The sequence below is a fragment of the Chiloscyllium plagiosum genome, chromosome 15, assembly GCF_004010195.1.
Source record: "Chiloscyllium plagiosum isolate BGI_BamShark_2017 chromosome 15, ASM401019v2, whole genome shotgun sequence".
Taxonomy (NCBI): Eukaryota; Metazoa; Chordata; class Chondrichthyes; order Orectolobiformes; family Hemiscylliidae; genus Chiloscyllium; species Chiloscyllium plagiosum.
In genome coordinates this window covers 32,459,661-32,469,041 of record NC_057724.1, presented here as the reverse complement: position 1 = coordinate 32,469,041, position 9,381 = coordinate 32,459,661, and positions in this window count along the sequence as shown.

Here is a 9,381-nt window from a genome sequence, read left to right as displayed (position 1 = left end):
AATTCATGTTGCTTGTTGTCTGTGTGTGTGGCTACTGAATTTGACTGGGACAACACTACCATTATAGGGCAAGCCAAACAAAGAATTCCTAGAAGCATGGCACTCATCCACAAACTCCATCAACAAACACATCGACCTGGACCCAATATACCGGCCACTACAGCGGACAGCTGAAACTGACAACCGGAAGCAGCAGGGACAGGCCACTATAAATGCCGGAGGAAACACCACAGAAGCGCTTCACAGGAGGCTCCCAAGCACTGAGGATGTCACCTAGACAGGGGACGAAACGTTTGCAACAAAAACTTCCAGCTCGGCGAACAGAACTACAGCAATGACATTTGAATGACCAATTCTGGACTTTGCAAGTAGCTAATTTCCAGATGTTGGGTTTGAATCTTAAACAAAATACTCAACTATGCATTAGGTGCACAATAACTTGGAGATAGAAAATTAAACAATTCGGTAAGCTGCTTTAAATCTGAAACATTTGTTTTCAGTTCTCATTCAAAAGGCAGACAGACAAACGTAGTAAAGGAATAAACAAAAGGAAATAACAAAACTGGCCAGATGACTTCAATGGCTTTCACAATCTGTTATTTCACAGGCAGAGGTGTGGACTCCGTAGATGCTTTTCTGTAACTTTGATCAGGATTACCCTTCAGTTCACCCAGATAAAGACAGCAATACTTATAATTCAGTTTTCTACTCTTGGGGATTCTGGAAACTAGTACATCAGTTTAAACCGGGAGCTTCCAAATTTCATGCAGCCCAGAACCATCGCTCTGAAAACAAGTTTAAAAAGAAAACTTTGATTCTGGTTCTATCCTGATAGACTGATCACTTCTTCCTGCAGCCTCAATTACATAGAACATAGAACAGTACAGCACAGAACAGGCGCTTCAGCCCACGATGTTGTGCCGGCCACTGATCCTCATGTATGCACCCTCAAATTTCTGTGACTTGAACACAGGGTCTTCAAATGCTGTACTGTTTAGTTAGAATAAATGGATACCTTTAATTCAATAGGTTAGAACAAAACTTTAAAAATCAACATCCCGGTTGTGATAAATGCACTTCATAACCTGTGTCTTGTTCTGCAGTCTTGTGTGCTGACTACACCTGAAAGTCAAGGTCCATGTGATAAGGTGAGTATTGAGAAAGGAGGAATATTCGACAGGCCTGCTTAGAATATTGACAAATTGAACTGAAGTTGGCATAAAGTGTAAGCTGTCATTAATGAATCTTTTCTTCACAAGGTTGGTACAAACAAACAAGGTTAAGTCTAATTTAGCTCAGTGATACAGAAAACAGTACATTCATAGCATGTGGTGTCCACCAACACCCTTGAGTTGTTCAGGGAGAGGTGGGCACTGCAGGGAGTGGAGTGCATTATTTCCCCCTCCAACTCTATTTTGATTTAACCCCTGCCCTCCCCTTCATTGTTTGATCACACAGCATTGCCTTTTTATGTGAAGGGCACCACTTGTCATGGGCCACTTGGGTGTTTCTTTTCTTCCTGATGGTGGAAACCGAATAAAAATTTGTCCACCTTGTGTCTTTCACAGTGTCACACACCTGCAAAAGAATAAAAGAAACAAAAGAGGACATTCGTTGTGGATTACAGGCTTTAACTGCAAGTTCCTGCCTGCTCCCGAGATCTATTGACTCCCCTTCTCCTTCCTTTTGTTTCTACCTACCTGGTTCACTTTTCACATATCTGTGGGTGATACTGTTCTACAATACATTCAAGTCTGTTGGTGCAATGATGTACACTGGCCATGCGATACACTTGAGGAATTTACTTACAATGTACTAGTCAGTGTTGAATTTGGTGATAGTTTTGTAGCATAGTTAACGAATGGATTATCACCACACTGGCTGAGATTACTATGAAGGATTCTTTTTCTTAACCTCTCCCCTTGCTTGAGACATGGTGAGCCCTCAGGTAAAACACCATCAATTGTTTCCTCTCTAATCAGAGAGCAGCCTAGTAATCTAGTAAGCCTGTGGTGACTTTACTTTTAACAATCAAACCAGACAACTCACTGAAGATCAACAAGATTCAAACTTGCAATTTACTAAAATAGTAATGTTAGTATTAACAAATAATTTTTTCACCAGTAAAAGATTAAAAGGGATCTATTTTACACATTGTAGGGCCTATGGTTTAAGGACAGAGTTTCTGAGGTGACCAAGACAGATTTGCGAACCTCATACCTGGCTAATACAGATTTAGTGCAAGCCACTATTTAGATACAAAATATTTTCTAATCAACATGCCACCCATCTGGAGCAGGTGGGACTTAAACCCAGGCCTCCCAGTCCACAGGTAGGGACACAAGAGCCCCACTATGTAGGTATACCTATTGTTTCTAAATCAACCAGTTCAGGAACATTATTCACCTCTGGAGCAGGTGAAACTTGAACCCAGGCCTCCTGGCTCTGAGGTAGGGACATAAGAACTCCACTATCAATATATAAGAGTTCATGCACTGTATGCAGCCATCCTGAGGATGATTAAGCCTCTTATCAATTAAATTGGTCCCTAATGCTCATTAAAGCAGCTGCATACTACTTTGCTGGTTAGTGTTGCAATTAATGACCTATCATAACAGCAACCAAGTGAACAGAAATAAACAAGACAGGAGGATTTCGAGCAGTATTTAAAGCCATGTTCAGTTTTCATTGTTCACTTGCTCACTGAGATTAACTGAGTATATATTGTTTGAAGGTGAATTGTAAGATACATAAGCTGATGTTTCTGGGACACTTTGCGAAGGTATCACTAATACAATCAAGTGTACTATTATACCTAATTGGTGGCCTTATTGGAGGTAATAATTTAGTTATGGGGATCATGCTAATTGTTTAAAAAAAAAATAGAAATTGCTGGAAAAGCTCAGCAGGTCTGGTAGAACTCCTCAGAAGGATCACTTGACCCAGAGTGTTAATTCTGATTTCTCTCCATAGATGCTGTCAGACCTGTTGAGCTTTTCCAGCAATTTCTATTTTTGTTTGATTTACATATCAGCAGTTCTTTTGGTTATTCTTAAACACATTCTCACTACTATCTTGTACATTGCCATTGCAACACATGGTATTTTGTGTTGCCCAGACTCCTGTATTCAACAGCTATAGAACTGTTCAAGACTCGTTTTCCAAAATAGTCCTTGGTCATGTATATAGAGCAACCAGATAGTTGACATCTTCAATCCTGCTTGGAGGATATAATGTGTCACTGACATGGCATCTGCCTCAGTGGTAGCATTCTTCACATTAATTCAACCTGTGAAGCTCACATGTTTCCCTTGGTCTAGAGGAAGAATGAAAGGACATGAAGGCAGTAATAGCAGTGTCTGGAAGACAAAAGGAGAGTAGGGACAAGAGGTTGACAAGAGTTCTAATACCAAGCTGCATCCAATCATCATCTCCAGAAAATAGTATTCATACATCCCCTTAACCTTAATGTATGCAAAGGCTGTGTATTACTAAGAAAGTCTTCAGAGATCTGTGACCTCTTAACAAGCATTCAGACTTCAGTATACTGCCAAAGCTGGATTTTGGCAGAATGGTCACAGTAGCACTTAAATTTGCATAGTACCAGAAAATCCCTGTCATCCATAGATGACATCAGTCACATACCACAAACTTCCAAGAAATTCTGCATTCTCCACCATCAAACTTTACTGAGTATCTATACACAATGTGCTCTATACCATTTCCTGTCACCAGAGAATACCACAGGTTAAATAGTGAAAATGCAAAAGAACAGTTATTGCAGCAGATCTGTTTTTAAAAGGAGCAGGAGGAAGATATGGAGCAAAGGTCCACTCAGTGCTTCTGAGCTGACTATACTCACCGCCTAATAATTCATGAGTGCTTCTAGACACATCTTTCAGCATCAAACCTCAGCCCTCTCTTGTCAAATCTTTTATTTGCCATCATCCATCAAACAGTAGTATCTGCACTTAAATCTTTCACTCACAATGATGAGGAACACAATGAAACTTCAAGTTGAGTTACACGAGGCATCAGAATCAACTTAAAAAAGTAGGAGAGCAAACACATTTGGTGGATGCTGACTGTCTCATTCTTTAACAGATTGAGGGTTCCACCCTCCTGGATCAGGAAGTCCTGCCTCAGAGAGCTGACAATCAAACAGAAACTCAAAACTCTCCAGGAAAAATAGTGCATACCCTCCTTTTCCCAATTCAGTCCACAATCAAAAACAAGGTAAAGAAAAAACATGTGACTGTTACAGGTTGAATTAATGTAAAGAATGCTACTGCTGAGGCAGGTGCCATGTAAGTGACAAGTTATCTCCTCCAGTCAGGATTGAAGATGTCAACTACCCAATTGCTCTAAATACATGACCAAGGACTATTTTGGAAAATGAGTCCTGAACAGTTCTAAAGTCATTGAATGCTGAAGACTGGGCATCACTCTCATTGCAACACATGATATAAGATAGCATTGAGTCTATGTTTATGAGTAAAAATAAAATTATGAATACAGAAGAAACAATGAAATGTGAATGGAAGACATAAACATATATGTCCCTAAAATCTTTTAGCCTGAAAATTACTTCTATTCAAAATTCTTTCAATTATTCTAGCAAAAGATTTAAAGCAATTGGCTTAACATTGAAAGAAGAAGAAGAGGTACTTTAGGCAAATTCACTTTGATGTCTATGCATAAACATCCTGCACTGTAAATTCAGGTCAATATTACTATTTTCTTAAATGTAAGTATTTGGATTCTATGTGGAATATCTAACTCATTTTTGACCAATGTTCTACAAAACAAGCCGGAAACACCAACAAATATTAAAGTCCTTATTCCCTTTAGTGTATGATGTGAATTGTTCCTTTTAATGTCTTATTAACATTACTATTCTGACATTCATGATCATCACATTTCTATGGTTTGATAGCTAAAAATATTAAAAATAGGTGAATCTGGAATCACTGGAGCTGCTTACAGTCATAATGTTTAATCTCAATCTAAAGCTATCCATAATCTTCATGTCCTTTCAAAAAGGGAAGGCTTTCATCCTGATTATGTAATGATTGTAATGAGGTCAGCCTGATGGACCTCAGAATATGAGTTCCTTGATTAGGGCTGTTAACCTGGTCCAATCTGGGATCCCTGGCTGATAGAAATAAACAGGAGTGTTAAGGGGCTCTTGTGATACAGTGGTAGTGTCCCTACCTCTGAACCAGGAGGCCCAGGTTCAAGTCCGGAGGTTTCTACAGAGGGGTGTAATAACATCTCTGAACAGGTTGATCTGGAAAAATAGATTTTAAGTTAAATGAACAGGAGTGTCAGAGTTTCTTTTCAGTCTGACAGGTGGCTCTGAGGAAGCCAGACCAGTGTCAAGTACCATGCACATGTGAAAAAGGGTGACTTGGTGATGGGATACCAGTCTCTGTGTAGTTATTTCAGTGCTGATGAGAGAAAAGCATGCTCCTGAAGAAATTTGCTCGCAACTGTCAGCTTTGAGTTGAGGTAAACATTACTGGCATCATACCATTATTCAGGAAGCTTGACTGTTTGATCCTACAATCGAAGACTGGGCCCAGTACATAGAAAGATTGCATTATTGGCGCAGATGAAGAGTAATGTGTAATTCTCCTGATAGCTTGTGGACCCGCAGCTTTTTTGGTTATTAGGAGCCTAACTTTCCATGAAGCACCAAACACTAAATCCTTTCAACAGTTGATGAATTTAGTTAAGGAATATTATGACCCCAAGCCTCCTCTAATTCTGAGACACTAATCAGTTTTATTCGACAGTTCAAGAGACAGGGGAAACCGTGTCAGAAATTTTGATGACGTTAAGATGATTGGCAGAGGCACGTGACATTGGTTTAACCCTTAATGAGGTGCTAAGAGATCATTTGGTGTGGGGAATTAATAATGTAGCCAGGCAAAAGAAACCCAACTGGACTTCAAGCAGACACTGCAAATTAGCTTTATCATTGGAAAGTGCAGCAAGTCGAGCAACTGAGTTACAGGGTGTGGCAATGGAAGTGGACACCCTCACCAGGCTGACTGAGCTTGGGGGACACCACTTGAGTGAAGGCAATTTCATAACCTCACTCAGGACAAATCCTGAACAGGGGGTCTCTAGGTCAGCCCCTAGCAAAATCTCAAAACAAAGAGAAGCCTTGGCCAAACAGTTAATATTTTCTTCAGGATCCGGGCCAGCAAGCCAGCATTGCTACCGGTATACAGACGGAAGACAGCAATGCAATCCCACTAGGCCTAAATTGAGTAAGAGATCTCATATACAAGAGAGTTCAGACTGTGGAAAGCCCACTTACATCTGGCTTAGAACAGATAAATCAATACCAATCAAAATAAACATCTGGTTAAATGGTTACCCGGTTCTAATGGAGGTTGATACTGGTGTGGCAATATCAGTAATTGTAGAACCAGTCTTTAACATAATTCACTGTGGACTCCAACCCTTAAGTTTGTGTTAGACCTGGACTAGACTGAGAACCTTTAGATTAGATTAGATTACAGATTAGATTAGATTACATTACAGTGTGGAAACAGGCCCTTCGGCCCAACAAGTCCACACCGACCCACCGAAGCGAACCCACCCATACCCCTACATTTACCCCTTACCTAACACTACAGGCAATTTAGCATGGCCAATTCACCTGACCCTGCACATCTTTGGACTGTGGGAGGAAACCGGAGCACCCGGAGGAAACCCACGCAGACACGGGGAGAACGTGCAAACTCCAAACAGTCAGTCGCGGGAAGCTTTATAGATTAATGGTACAACTTCAGTTCCAATCTTGTATGAAAAGCAGCTGGTTCAGTTACTGCTGATTGTAGTAGAAGGCTGTGGCCCAAGCTTGATGGGGCAAAACTGGTTGAGAAAGATCCACCTGGTTTGTTGGGGGAACTCCTTGAGCAGCTGAAAAAAAACAAGACTAATATTCATAATCCTTTTCCAACATTTAGAATAGAACAAAGTTGTCATTGTTGCTCAAGATTTTGGGAATACATGGGCTGTGATGAAATATCTCTATGAATGATTATAAAGACCCACTTATCCACCTATTCTTATAGATTGAAAAGTCATAAAAGAATTGTGCATCAGTAGTAAGCACAGAGAGAATGTCATCATTTGAACTCGGAGACAAAACAAGTCTGAAACCAGCAACATTGATAAATAAGTTGTCCAGTAACGTCCAAGTGAAATTGGGCACCTTCCCAACTAGAAATCAGGTTAATCTGATGCTGTTTTACACAGTAGCCTGCTTTGTTATGAAATGCATTACTATTCCAGTGGTTTTACCAATGCAGTTACATTTCATGTAAGAAGCTGTCAAATGAAACCAGACTCTTAACAGAAGATCAGTCAGTTCTCCCAAAGGGGGAGAGTGGGTGAAAATAGAGTATGAGTCAAAAAGGCATGTTATTAGTTGAAATGAGACAATGGGTTGTACTGATTATTAAAGCAAATGAATATAGTCAGGAATTAGGTGCATAGATTTAAGGGAAGGGCAAAAGATTTAGAAGGCATTTGAGGAAATTTCGGGGGAAGATCGGGGAATCGGGAACTTCGCCTCTAAGAGCAGCAGAGGAAGATATCCTTGGAACATTTAAAAATGATTTAGATGTGCACGCGCAAAGCCAAGGCATATAAGGATATGGGCCAAGTGCAGGAAAATGGGATTAGAATAGTTAAGTGTTCATTTTTGACCAGTGCGAATGTGATGGGATGAAAGGCCTTTCTTCTGTGCTATAACTCTCTATGATTATGAATATATGGCATTATCTTTGGAGTTAGATCTTGCTATCTATGTCAGGATCTCTTTATAAAAAGAGTGCCTAATGAGATTATGATGTAATATTAGTCAAAAAAAATTCTGTGGAGCCTTTTTGTCCAATGATGATGTAATGAAACAGCATGTTGTGCCAGACAATGGTGGGAGAGAGGTCAGTTGCAGTAATTTCAACCACATCATTAGGGTCCAGTGCTCAGGCAGGCCATACCACATGGCAAGTCTCCAAGACCACTCTTATTCATCTTCCAGCAGCTAACAGGAGGTGGCCTGGGGCCAGTTCACATCCTACCCATTAGTCCCTGCATATATGTGAGATAGGAAAACTACAGTCAGTCAGTAAAATTAATCATAAATAAACCAGTTAAAACAACATTGTATTTTTTCTTAATATAGTAGAATAGGAAAAGGCTGCATTTTGTAAAGAATGAAACGTCAGCATTCGAGCAAGTCTATTGAGACCTAACTACAGGTCTTCTTAGATAATGGATTACACACTGGGGAGAATAATACTTAGAACACTGAAACAAAACCTCTATTTCACTCAGCCTCTGAATCAATTGGATTATCATTTCAGTTAATCGCTTGGTCTGCAGCAAGTGGTAAGAGAAGCAACAATAGGGAAAAACATTCTTGAACTCACCTTGACACTGCTGCCTCACAGCACCAGAGACCTGGGTTCAATTCCCGCCTCAGGCGTCTGACTGTGTGGAGTTTGCACATTCTCCCAGTGTCTGCGTGGGTTTCCTCCAGGTGCTCTGGTTTCCTCCCACAGTCCAAAAATGTGCAGGTTAGGTGAATTGGCCATACTAAGTTGCCCGTAGTGTTAGTTGAAGAGATAAATGTAGGGGAAGGGGTCTGGGTGGGTTGCGCTTCAGCGGGTCGGTGTGTAATCTAAGTAATTACACACTTAGTAATCTAATCTAAATCTTGACTAATCTGCCAGCTGCCGATGCATCTGTCCATGACAGTATCAGTAAGAGTGACCACCGCACAGTCCTTGTGGAGATGCATTCCTGTCTTCACATGGAAAATAACCTCCATCGTGTTGTGTGGCATTATCATCGTGCTATATGGGACAGACTTCAAACTGATCTAACAATTCAAGACTGGGCATCATGAGGCACTGTGGACCATTAAGCCAGCAGCAGAATTGTACTCGAGTACAATCTGCAACCTCATAGTCCAGCATGTCACCCAATCAATCAATCATTTACATCAAACCTGGTTCAATGGAGAGTGCAGGAGGTCATGCCTGGAGCAGCACCAGGTGTCAACCAGAAGCTACCAAACAAATCTGCTTGAATGCAAAACAGCATAAGCAGCAAGAGCTAGACAGAGCTAATTGATTTCATAACCAATGTCACAATTAAACTCTACAATCCTGCCACATCCAGTCATGAACAGAGGTGGACAATTACGCAACTCATTGGATATGGCAGCTCTACAAATGGAAAATGATCCTTAATGATGGAAAAGCTCAAAACATCAGTGCAAAAGATAAAGCTGAAGCATTTGTAGCAATAAACAGTTGGATGCAGCAGATACTGCAAAGGTTATAGGTCTGACAA